We start from the raw sequence: 14,218 nt of genomic DNA, 5'->3' as shown, positions 1-14,218 counted from the left end.
TTTTGTCTCAGCCTTTTGGAAGTGGAGAAAAGGGGAGTGTGAAAATGAGTGCGCGAGAGAAAAGAAGCCCAGGATGAGGTGTGTTATTCAGCCTCGCCGCAGGGGGTTAGGACAACTAGGAGACCAGGAGAGTCTGCCCATTGTCTACACATCCCACACACAAGCACACACACCGGACAGAAAGCAGGCTCTGCCGAAGCAAAACCCAATATGTTGCAACATTTGCCAAAGAAATGTGAAAATGAGTGTAAATTGAGGTTATTTTCTCCACCTCTCCCTCACTACCTCACACTTGTTATCCAGTCACCCTGCAAGAGGGGGGTGGGTCATTCTACACCCCTTTCTATGGCTGAGCGCAGCCACCATATGCAGGTGCTTCCAGAAATGTAAGTAGCAAACAAGGAGCCGAGATTACTTTTTGCTCAACTTCTTCCTAACAGAGAGTTCTCCATCCGTGTCTAAGATATTGGACGAAACAGCTTGTATGCAGCTCATGATCATCCATGAGGATAATATTGATGGTCACTCTTATCCTCAGTAAGTCTTAACTATATCTACTGAACTCCCAACACCTCCCTTACTGATTTCTGAGAACCTGCAGCTGCTACTACTTAAGATACACATTATCATGAATCAGAGATCACTGCTCCTTCTTGGAAATTTTAATCATAGGTTAAAATTCAGCTACATTTGCACTGATGATGCAACTTTGAATGTTTGCACATCACGCAATCAAATCTGACTGTGGGAATTCACCTTCAGCACTTGTTCATTTATAAGCATTTGCTGTAGCCCTACATTAAGATCTCCCCCATGCTGTGGAAGCCAATATATTTCCACTGAATTTGGAAAATGCCTCCAAAGCACTGCTTGTCAGCTTGGTGCTAACTTTAATATGATTATATTAATACGATGTAGTTGGAATAGATTTTTTAAAATATTATTATTTGTGGCAAATTTATTTCTTTTTTTCACACTTTTGAATGTTTAACACAGACCTCCCGCAGTGTCATTGTCTCCGCTGTTTAGACACAACACAGCCAAAGTGTTTGTGGCAGCCTTTTATTCCACTATTAACGCAGTCAAGTGAACCCTTTTCTCACAGTAACCTGTCAGATTTTAGACAATGATAGAAATGTTTATTTTGAGAAATTCAAATTGATCTGACCAGGAGTAGGTGCACGATCAATCATGGTTCCCTGCCCTGAACCGCTTTGATATATGACTCGCTTCAGTTTGCTTTTAACTTTTTAGAACAACGTGCAAGACTTGTATCAAGGCTAATAAACATCAACACATATCAGTTAATACAGCATCCCTTCCTGTGCGGGCTGTACAGAAAGAAAAAAATCCCTTTGTGCTCCATCACCACTGAAAATCCTTCTTTGCGCCTCCAAATAGCTTTCTTTCTTGTACATATTGAGTTTGTTTATTGGTCAAAAAGAATATTAAAGAAGCTCATGCGTAGTTGTTTCTGGTACATAAATATCAGCAGCAGTGTACCTATCTAGGTCTGAGCATACTGAATAATGTATTCGATGTACTGGATTTTTTTCTGCGTGTCATTAATAGTTATCAGTCTTGATGGTCTTTAAAACATGCCCCGTCAAATTCAACTGTGAAAAACATTGGGAATGTGTACTTTTTTTTTGCCAGAGACAGCCTGATCACGGGAGTCCACATGAAAGCCTTGATTCTTTATTGATTTCACCTTTTTTTAAGCCTCAGCTCCCCCGAGGGTGAGTTTCAGATTATGAGAGGTTAAAAAAGGCTTCACAAATTGACACACTGATTGCAACCAATCGGATGGAGCTCATTATTAAAATGCCATTCCTAATATTTTGTACACTCCGTGTTTATTAGCACAGCTGAGTTCCTAATTTTAACTGTCTTCACACATACATCATATTAGAAGATGCTCGTTTTTTTTTCCTTGACTTGCAAGATACCCAGTACAAAGTGGGCACATGCAACACATCTGGTTGCTTTGAAAACAAAAGCTGATAAGGGTTGATAATGATATAGAGAACTACAGTAGAAACTGTCATCATTTGTTCTTTGCATAGCATCTTCCAGTCATGCAAATCAAAACTCCAAACCAGAGGCTCTCCGTTTGTCTCCAACTATTTTTGATCATTCTGCTTTATCAGTTTCAAAGAAAAAATTGCAAAAAAGAAAGAAAAAAATATGTCACAAGAGCTAGACAACTACGACATGTGGGAGAGAAAAGATGGAGCTTCGATAAAGGTATTCATTGTTGTTACGCACCAAACACTCCTGTGTTCTTATTTTGTGCTTTGCTTTTGCTTTTGGCTTCTTTCAGCTGATCCACTGCTTTAAGCAGGTGAATGTGTTTTGTAAATGTTGACTTCTGTCAGGTAAGTTTCTGTCACTCGTGGAGTAAAAGAAAGAACTGTCTTTGAGTTGCAGCTATGCAAGTTCCCTCAAAAAACATCCCTAAATTAATTCATTTTAAATACAGTTATTATCATTATTGTTGAAATGTCTATTATTTTGTGTCTAGTGTCACCATTACTCTCTCAACGCATCAGCTTGGTTAGCTCGTAACGTGTTAGCGCCGCGCAGCCCCATGCACGGTGCGATCCGCGTTAACTCGCTAAGGAGATTTGCCATAACCGCGTTAATGCGGTTATTTTTACGAGATTAACACTGACAGCACTAATATTATTATTAAAGTGTACACTTGAACTTAAATACATTTCCCAGTTAAATTACGCTAAAGTATTAGCCGCTAAAGTACCAGCAGCTGCTAGCTAGATTTGCCAGCAAAATACTGTTATTTTACAGCAACGTCAGTGTAATGTGTAGACAAAAATATAGCATACAAGCATTGCCATGCAGTACTGTCAGGTTGGAAATTTGATGTATCTGGCTCTGTTTAGTGTTATTAGTATTATTACAGACAAGAACTCTTGGACAAAACTAGAGGAATGCTGCCGTGTTCAACATTTTATCAATCACCTTGAAGATAAACGATAGCCGACCAGATAAATATCTACAAGAGTCTTGCACATGGTGGCCCTTGTTGGCTAAACTGCTACTGCAAGCCACACACTGGAAATCACATCGCACATTCACAACAATCAAAGGCTAAGCACGCCATACCTAAAAAGTCCATAACAACACGACTAAATTAATCATTTAGTGTAGTAGGACGTGAGGAGAGGAATGTATGTCCAGAGAGAGATGAGATGGTTAAGAAGAGAAAAAAATTTTTTTTCCTTAATTGTCAGGAATCAAGAGGTGTGTGCGTGCATGTTGATTCATTCACACCTGTGTTGCGTGCTGTATGTTTATGAGCGCTCTGTAATGATAGATTGACAAGCTGCTCCCGCTGGGCTGCGGCACCTCTGACCCTTGACCTTGAAATCTCCAGTCTGGTTTAATGATCCAGTCCTCTCACACCCATCCAGGAATATGTTACCGTGGAAACATAGCCTTTTACCCCCACTCATAATGCAGGAGAGTTTGCCATCCGTGTCTAATTCAGTCTCAAGCCAAGTCGGTGACCTCTGAAGAGATGTTTGCAGTCTGATCAGTATATCCACAGATGCACTGCTTGTGTCCCAGAAGCTGCTGTCAGGATTTCAGGTTAAATACTACAGTTAATATTGGCGGGAATGATCTATGCAGAGATAATCTCATGCCATCCAGCACAATCCTTCAGAAAACATCTGGATTACATTGTTAAAATAACTCAGATACACGACATAAATAATTCTCATTACTCCATAAAAGGTTGTTTCCACCTTCCTTGTGAATCAAAGTGGAATTTTCTTTGAATACATTGACTGACTTTGAATATTATGCGATTCTTAAAGTGAGCATTTCTTTTCTGCCTTGCATTCATATTATTCAAAAATGCTGCTTATGTTTTAGACATTCACATGTAAAACAGTTTTATCATGTTTATCATGTAACTATGTGACTTTCAATCTGCACGTCACATGTTGATGGCACCATATAGCAAGCTAATTGTTTGCCAGATAAGGTTTACAGCATATAGTTTATAGATTCTTAATGTCCAGCTATTGGGAAGGAGAAAGAAATGGTTGCTTTTAATCAAGGCAGTATTTGTGTCTGCGAGCTGGGAACCAGCCACATTATCATGTCAAGTTACAAATTAAAATGCCTGGCCGCTAACAGACTCGGGATATAAATGGGCCATCATGGCCATCTAAGTGTTGTAATGACATTTTTTTGCCTGCCAGACAATTAATTCTATCAATCTGCATAACCTTTCCCAAAGCTTGGAAAACAATGGCATTTTTATGGCTTGAAATGAATGGAGTCCAAGTGAAAAGTATGCTTAGGCAATCATTACATTATTTAACAAATGGATTTAATTGGATTTTGATGCCTGGGTGTCTGTTTCTGGAGCGCTGCGGCCAGTGTGCTGACTCCAGCTCTGGCTAATTCAATAGGCTAAATGGAATCAGTGGAAAAACTCTGCAATCATCACTGCATTAGGACACCCATTCCCATCATGTAAACATTGCTTTGAGCTCCTGCCATTTATCTTATGGTCTGTCTGTCTCTGTTTCCTCTTTATTTCCACCACTTCTCAAGACATTCTTTCATCCTCCGTTTAATGAAAGTTGAGGTTGAGTTCCGTTTTGGACTCAAGTGAATTCAGAAAAAGCAATTTACCAAAAAGCTGGTACTTCTAGACGCATGAACTGCTTAGCTCCTCACTTTTCATAAATTAGGGGGGAAGGCTTCCATCAGACAGGGTCTCAGAGGGATTGGGAAGGTGCTAAGCATGTCTGCCTTTAACGGAGGTGAAAAACAGACTAATTCATTAAGCATTGATCACCGCAAATGACAGCAAAGTGCTTCAACATTTAGCGGGCAAATAACTGGCAAATTGGCACACAATTTTTGTACATTTCCAACTCTTTAATGGGTAAAGTATGGAGCAAAAAGGCAATAAAAATGTTAGCAGACAACCCGATGAACCCACACCCAGCCCATTATGTTCACCACTCCTTATGGCTAAACGCCCTTAATGTCTTAAACTGTGGGCAAGGGCTGTCCTAATGATGCATTTTGGTGAGTGTTTCTTACTTTTTGATCAAAATTACATGTTTTATTTGATTCTTTTAAATGCAGTTTGTAACAGGATCCCCATTATGCAGTGGGTGAATGGACCCATTACGAAGGGTTAGGCTTAAAGTACCTGAGTATGTATTTGAGGAAAAGTGCTTAATCTTGGATGGTCTAATATAATTTCTATCAACACTTCACCCTGTTCCGGCCTGTGAGATGAATACTGATATGACCTTATTATTGTATTATCATTGGTTGTGCAGTAGGCCTTTGCAGTCACATACATACTTTAACGTAAAGTCTTATAACAAAAAAATGGAGCATGTAGACATATCAAATATCAAAATTTGGCAGCGCACACACTGTATCCAGACATGTAAATGGCCACAGATGTAACAAATTCTGCATTTTTAACAGATTCAGCCTTTGGCACGGCTCCATCTGAAAAAACAATTAAAAGAGGCTAGGGCATGTCAGTCAACACAGGAAAGCTGGGAGACGGCACCAAATGTGCGAGAGTGCGCAAGGCTGGAGCAGTGCTGGATGAGCAGAGAGCTGACCTGAGCCCCAGACAGACTTTATTAATCAAGGCAGGAAACGTGTGCAACCTCTCAAGCTTGACTGTACTCGCTGTCTTCCTGTGCTGTCTGCTTCTCCATCTCAATGCTCTTTTCTGTTTGTGCTGTTGGCCTTTTCCATCCGTGAGTCTCTCTATCTCCTGTGCATGTTTTGCAGATAAATTTTGTCTCTTAGAGCATCAGATAGCAGCAAAGGGATTTTGAAACAATACCTCTTCAAGCAGTGACTCCGAAAGGTGGTAATGATTTACAGCATTATACCTGCAGAGACTCAAGAACCCCTGTGTCTCTGTGATTCATCTGTTTCATCTTCTCATTTCATAGCCGCGGATGGATTGATGTCTCGTCCCCATTTCTCCCCTTAAAACTTTGTTGTTTGTGGTGTTGGAGAAGATGCTCTTCTCATTTCCAGTGTTTTGTGGATGTGATTGAATTTTTTTCATTTTCTTTTTGGCTATCTGTGGCTATTTTTTTGCGTATAGATGCTGGTTTGTGTAAAGGGCTCATCTGGTAGACTTTCAACATAAACCTAGTTCTAGTTACACACAGATTCAGGGTAAAATCCACCAGTGACTGTCATTCCCTGTTCTGTCAATGTGTCAAGCGTACGCGATGGATCTCCTCCGCTGTGTCAAAATGTCAAACCTTTCAAATTAAATTTCAATTTTTTTGGAAAGAAGACGAAAGAGGCTGAAGACAAATAAGAGAATGGAATAACAGGGAACCAAATCTAGTGAATAAGGCAACACTTTTGTTGGTGTGGCAAAATAAGTTGCTTGTTTTTAGCGCACCGTTCTCATGTTCTCATATAAACGCCTCGGGATGTAACTGAAGATCTCAGAGTTAAGAGTCGGAGCGGAGTGGAAGGATTCATGGTACAGTAGCCGTAGACCAAACTCTCGTCATCAGTGATGATCATCAAAATTAAGGTTAGGTCATCCTCGGCTTGTTGACAGGCTTCTGCTTCATAGTGCAAATCATAAGTGCTGACTTGGAAGTGATCGTGCAATACACAACACAGGTCTCTATACTGGTTGCATCACATCACACCCTCCAGCACTTGGTTCATGCACAATGGGCAAAGTCTTAGGAACTTTTTCACTCCACCTTGCCAACTAAATTTTAAACACTTTCAAGTGCCAGACCCTTCTCCATCTTTTATTACTTTCATTTCTATTACTCTCCCCTTTGTCTTTGCCTCCTACCTGACAACAGGGTCAGGGGGGAAACAAAAGCATGTCCTTGTTCCCCATTTAACCGAAGCTCATAGAGAACAGCTCCCGATGTATTCTGTAGCCAGTGTACGTTTTACCCTCAAAATTCAAATCAAAATATCAGTTTGTTGTGACTTTAATGTTCAAGATAAATTTAAGTTTCAGCCTTGTTACTTAACACAAGATTCTCAACTACTCCTCAACTTTGTTTAAAAAGAAACCTCATTGTTCACCCAGTGAAAATATACAGAATAAAGGAGAAAATAGTCTTGAAAAGGCGTTTTGTTTGAAATTCTGAGAAATCCAATGCCAGTTGTCAGTGACTATTGCTCTTACCGAATATTGCTGACGTGGTTTGAGGAGTATGCTGTCAAAGGTATATAAAGAAGCAGAAGTAACTGTGAAGTATATTCCACTTGGGGTCTGAACATTCTTATCCAAAATGACGCAAATAAGGCAGAGAAGAATGATTAATGTGATTGCATGAGTGATTGCAGGACTGATTGATGGTTGGCCCCTTTTAATGAAAAAAAAAAGTTTGTGACAAATAATGTATTTTTCGTCACAAGGAAAAGAGCAGAACTGTAGCAGAGACTGGGGGGAAAGTACTCAGACAAGTTGGTGCAATATTGACTGTGCCATCTGTGATGTGTGTGACTTCAAAGGTACAATTACTTTGAGCGGTTTTAAGACTGATACCTGCTCATGTTAAGAGGCAGCCTCTCACCTCCGGAGAGCTGCCTGCCAGACGAGAAATAATTCATCTTTAAGAAACTTAGGCAAGGGCAAATTCTGCCATGCAGCTCTCTTCACATCCATCTTCAAAGAGAACCAAGTTCCTATATGAAACAATAGAATATTTGGCTTCTTATTCATGTCATGGGGCTTTTTTTTTTTTTTTTGCCAGTGCAGGGTCCTTTAATTCCTCTATTGTTACTGACAGGCCCTATTGGGAAGGCCTAAGAGGCTTTTTGGACCCCACTGGACACTCTTAAACAGAGACCAATCAGAATGCACAATAACAATTGAACATTCATTCCAGAACTGCAGGGATTTTAGTATCAGGATGATCTCCATCTTTAGAGAGACAATAAAAAGTCCCAAAGACATCCTGGGTGTTTCCACGAGAGGCCATTTTGTTCGCTGCAGCTGTTTCCTCGTTTCTCTTAAATGACAGCTTTGCTGCAGCCATTAACATGCATGCCACTGAAACAAGTATTATAGTTTAATTCCTACCATGAAAAGCTTCCAGAGGCATAAAAATGGAGCCGCGATGCGGAGGATGGTGCAAAGGCAGACAAGCTCCAGAGGCCTCGTTGCTTGTGTGTTGCATTGACTTAATGGCAAATGGATGTCATTGGAATTTCGAGCGAGGCAGCAAGATCTTATCACTCAGATAAATGAATTAATATTTTACACTTCAGCTGAATATTTTTTTCTGTTACAAGAGGGCTAGATTTGGGGGGGTTCAAGTAAATTAAGAAAAAAAAGAGAGAATGAGACAGAGTAAGAGAGAAATAAGAGCCTGGGATGTGAACTCTCCTAATGTTATTCAGAGGCAGTGAGTCATGTAAGAGAAAAGGATCTTTTCTTGTACCAGTCAAGGACATTATCTTCTCCTGCTAGCAGTTATTAGCATTAGCATTTATATATTCAATGCAATTTTGAGGTCTGGTGATACTCAGAGGGGTCAGGAGAGAAAAACGAAATGAGGGAGGAAGGATAAAAAAGGTCTTTTCTCTGTGCGCAATTGGTGCTAACCAGCACAGAATAACCAATGAGGTAAGACACAAGGACATTTCATGCTGGAATTTAATCTGTGATCAGAACTCAAATTCTCTCCATCAACAGGAGAAAGCCATACCTCGGAACAAAGCAGAAATTATATGGATAATTTCAGTCTGATTGAGAAATGAATGATTTGATCGCTTAAGATTCTGAGCCAGCGCTTGAATCGCAGACTAGCATATCTATTTGTTGATTTAAACAATGCATTTACATGCATTTATTTTGTAAAAGGTATTAATATTATACATTACATTTAGATGGGTTAAAGCCATCCAAGATCGACTGTCTAGAGATGTGCGATAACATTTGTGGGTCAGATTGCATTCGAAGCAAATGGTTTGAATAATTGAAGATTGGGTGTTAAATTGTGTTTTCTATGAAGGAAAAGTGGGGGAGGAGATCCACTTGATAGACATGCACGCACACACTCACACACACAGCCATGCGTGCACATACACACACAAAGTGGCTCGACGTTCTCATCTAATGGTTTATCCCTGCAGCCCCGGAGGGTCAAAGATCACGAGCTAAAGCACTCAGATGGTTTGACACAGTTAGATGCATCACCTGTTCAGTGTAAAGACAATAAATGGGACACAAATTGTTTCATACTTTGCTTTTAATAGTGAAAATTGCGCCAAAATTATGGCAAAGCCTAATTCTGAACTCTATAATTGCTTTTAATCATATATAGCTCGAGTTACAATTTCATTCTAGATTAGCAAAGAGTGGCATGTGATTGACAGCTACAGCCTGTATGTTGCATTTGACAAATAGAAATGCACTTAGTATTCATGTATTCATCAACTAACCACTTTGTTTAATTCTGCAAAAAGCATATATTTGAAGTGTTTTCTTTTTTATTCTAGTTTTTTTGAGAAGGCATCCTGTTTCTTAATAAACCTTGTGCTGAAAATGTTTTCCACTTGAGCCGTTGTCCAAAGAACCAAGCGTACACTGGATTTTCTTTAACTTGAAAGACAATAGGTGCTCCCACTTCAGCGACACCTCTTCATCTCATGCACCTCTCATCATTTTGAAGGCAGATGGGGCGTAATGCCCATCATTTCCACAGGCGATGTGAATTATAGAATGAAAAGAGGCGGATACAAGCTCTGAAAACAATGTGGGCTTTTTTCCTGCAGAGACAACAGAGCTGAAGAAAGAACGACGGCAGTTCTTCACTTCTGTGTGGAGCTGAGATGGAGAGAAAGAGAGCCACGGTCCATGAATCTTTTCTCAACATTCATATTTCATTGTAGCTTTAAATCCCACCTATGAGAAATGTGATCTTTACATAAATTCACCCCCTTTGTGTGTCCACTAAAGTCGTCTAATCTCACATATAATGAGTCTCTTTATACTCGCCATCATTGTGTTTGTTCCAGGAGTAATTTTGGAGGCCCTAAGTGTCACAATTTGCTCCCCCCCCCCAACACCACCACCCCCCTCCCCTCCTCACACTAACACACACACACCCACAGCCCACCTTGTCCTAGACAGTCATTGTGCAGTTGTATTAAGTGGTAGGGGGCAGAAGAGGAGGGGATGGGGCACAGTGAGGGGGGTGGTGGTGGTTTGGTGGGTGTGTGGGGGGGCACATTCTCTTCTGAGGCTGACTTTGAGATTGTTATTATCATTTTCAAAGCATCAAAGCTTTCTCTCTCGCTTTCTCTCACTCTCTCTCCATCCAAGCTTAAAGAGATGAAAGTTTGCCTTTGTTCCATCCCCTGCTACATTACCTCTATGCATTAGGCCTCCTCTTTATCCGTGAAATTACCTTTTAGCTTTCTCATTCAGCGCAGGCAGTCTGCATGCGACGAGATGGCTCGCACTTTTTCACCACATCATATCCCCCCTGCACACCTCTCTCTCTCTCTCTCTCCTAAAAAGATTGTTGCATTTGCAGTTTGATTTTGTCTACACCTCTCTCTGTCTCTCTCTCCTCCCATTTTGCTGTAGTTCTCTCTGTCTCTCTCCACTTCATATAAGGTCCATCTGTCCCTTCATTATATGGTTAGTGCTGTTCTTTGATCGTTCTATCTCCAAAGCAAACACAGGGGTCTGTGTTGTTCTCCCCATAACGCAGATGGCTGAGAGATGATGGCTGAGATGCTTCTGTTCTCGCTGCTGTTCAGAGAGCCACTTTCCCAGCCTCTTAAAGCACTCTTTGAAGCTGACAGGGAGCACTCTAAGAGAGAAAAGTTGCTTGATAGTCATGCAAAAACATTTTCATCTCCCCCTTTTTTTGTTATGCATGTTTTCCCCTTTGATTGAGCTAATCTTTCCATGTCTGCCTGTGTTTCTATCTATCTATCTATCTATCTATGCAAGATTTTGTTTTACAATATCTGAAACTCGTCAACCGCATTACAAGCAATGAACGGAAAACCATGTAATGCTCAATGTCTGTGCAACCTGTGCCAAGTCAATAGATGTGATAAATGTTCCCCTGTCCATAAAATGCTCATATAGCAGTGGCTGTGTGTTTACTTTGCAAAGCAATACATGAGAGTAAAAGTCCTTTCCACACTCATAAACTCATCTCTGGAGAAGCACTTACCGGCTATTGTTTGGCCGCAAGACAGCATTAATATACAAATGAGCAAAAGTGTATACAGTATAAGGATGAGAGATATACACAGACAGAGATACACACACACACACACACACACACACACACACACACACACACACACATTCTACACAGCTGGAATGACTCTCTGCAGACTAATGTAATTAATAGCTTTTTATCCATGTAGAATTTGAAATGAAGATGTAAATTGTTCGTTTAACATAGCCATAGGACATGGAGGCTTCTGCTGTCAAAGTCAATTACAGACTCAGCATAGTCCCAGACTTTATGAAAACCTAATCAAGATGTGGTCTGTGTGTGTGCATGTGTGCTTGTGTGCATATTAGCATGTCTGGACACAATATGAGACATGGAGCGCGAGACTGCACGTGCGTTTGTATGTGTGTACATGTGAGTGTAAGCAGAAAGCCTTATTCTGGGAAATACAGCATCTACAACTCGAATCTTATCAACAGAGGAAAAAGTTCTGTGTTAGCTACTGTATCAAAAGTGGAATATAGTCTTCATTATTGTTATTATTGTTATTTTACAGATTATTTCAATTGCTTTGGCTCATTTTTCCAATATGTCTTCAGAGTTCTTAGCGCTGAAGGTGCAGTCGTCAAAACAGCTCTTACATTCAGCAAAACACTATGGTTGATGTGCATGGGGCTTTAAAGTTTTTGATCCTCATCTTCTAATTTCCAGTCTTGCCCTACTTTTTTTTTAAGCAGCAGTGAATGTCTGCTGTACCAGACTATTATCTTTCTGAGGATAAGTAACAGCTATTATGTATGAAAAGTGAAAATTCCTCACATTTTAAGAACGCGAGGTTTTTCCATTCCACTTTGTGAAGCAAAAGCACACTTGTATTTACATTTAATCTGATTTTTTCCCCTATCTCTATATCTAAAGTACAATAAACAGAGAAAGAAAAGTAATGTAAATAGAACGAAACAGAACAAAAGCATGTTGACCATCAATTTAAAGAAGAACATGTCATTTAGAAATAAAGCAGGCCTGCAATGTGCAATATTATACCACAGTGAAAAGGACGAGAAAATATGTTGTGAATGCTTTTGCTGCAGTCCTTGGCCGCAGATTCTCATCAGCCTGACATCTAATGCTCTCCCTTGCAATGTATGGGGGGAAAACTGCCCGAGTCATCCTCTCAACTTTTCGGCATTTTCATATATTCTTTTTGTCTGTTCTTGACTACAAAGTGATATATCTGTAGTCTTCTTCCTCTTCTGGCTCTGAACAGGCTCCTGCAGTGTTTCCAAACTGTTGTAACTCTGGTGGTCTTGGCAGATTTTGACATTTAAATTGACTATTTTTCATGCAGCGACTTACACAATGAAACGATTCTAACACACGTTGGAGGATAAAACTATTCAACTGAGACGAGACTATCTGTTTTGATCACAAACACATATAAAACCACAGTATTGCTCAAATTGCAGACAGTTGAGCAGTTTCTTAAATGTGCCGAAGTGTGTGCAAATGCTAACATAACTTTAGCTATCATTAAAAAAAAAAAAACAGAGCTAAATGGTGTTGCATGGTGTTTTAGCAAAGGGAAGACAAAAAAATTATAGGAAGATTCAGAATGACATGGAGGATGTTTGGGGGAAGCTTATCACCATTCTTTAAATTGCAAATGAGAAAAAAAATTGCATTTCCACTGCTTTCTTATCAAGAAAACCAAGACAATTGAAAGACTTTTGAAACCTGATCCATCTAAATTCATTTTGGCAGTAAGACCTAAAACATACAGCAAGAGTCATAAACTGCCCTAAACTTTTATAGCCACAATCTCGAGATGATTGTATTTCTTATATTAATGTTATTTATTTTGTCATAAACAGGATATGACAAGTGACAAAAACTACTCTGTGTTTATCAGGCCTGTAATGTGTGTTTTTAACATGTTTTAGTGCTTTGTATCTCGTTCTATTTAATCTGAACAAGCACCTAAAAAAGGCTTTGATCACTGTCGGCCTCTCTCGTTTTTTTTTTTACCACTCTTCATTTTAAAGTTCTGTTTTTAAAACCTTACAATGTAACTACAGCTCAGCCCATGCAGCAGTATATTAATGACTAACCTCGTAATGTGGATTATCTCAGTTGTTCTCTTGACTGAAATTTGGTCCATTTACAGCATCCTGCCATGTGATTGCATGGCAGGATGCCCAAAACATCGGGAACCCTCACGGTAACTTTTAACGAGTGGAAAAAGTTAGCGTTCATCCTCCAGCTTCACTGTGTTTATATTATGCTAACATAGCTGTGTAGCTAGCCACCATGTAGCACATCATTATATACCGGCTAGCCAAACTTCAGTAACCCTACGAACATCACTGCTGTTTAGTTCCCTGTCTTACAGAACTCAAGAAGTGATAGCAGAGCTATACGTTTTAATTTTTCAGAAATCCCTCAGCCTTAACATGGTATATTATTTAATCTGGAGACTTCCCGCATACCACTAGATGGAGCCCAAGTACCACGAGTGGTACGCGTACCACAGTTTGCGAACCAGAACCATTGGTATAAACCATTATGGTACCAGATTTCTAACAGTCGGGACAACCTACCTGTCAAGTCCCTTTTTCTATTGTGAAAGTAAAAACTGAAATATAGTTCTTACTCTTTGTGGTATTTTACTTATTATTATTTTTACTTACAAATTATTTAATTTAGATTAATTGATAAGCAGAAAATCTATCATTACAAAACAATTTTTTAAGCAAAAATATCCAAAGCTAGCTTATTAAATATGAATGTTTACTATTATTATTGTTATTTATTCTTCAACAATAGAAAACTTAATCAACTAACTATTTTGTGATTATTTTGACCAATGACTGTTTTCCACGGTCATTGTTTTTGACTGTCAAACTAAACCAGCAGTCTGAACATGTAAACTTTGATGGCCGTTTTCTTTTCCAGTCTGTACCATCTGTGACCACATTTATGACACTGAATCTATAAAA

This window comes from Mchenga conophoros, linkage group LG9 (genome assembly GCF_057382185.1).
Source record: "Mchenga conophoros isolate Kocher_MC1m ecotype Shallow Benthic linkage group LG9, M_conophoros_male_GT1.1, whole genome shotgun sequence".
NCBI classification, from domain to species: Eukaryota; Metazoa; Chordata; class Actinopteri; order Cichliformes; family Cichlidae; genus Mchenga; species Mchenga conophoros.
The sequence above is the reverse complement of the archived record's forward strand: the minus strand, read 5'-3'. Positions refer to the sequence as shown.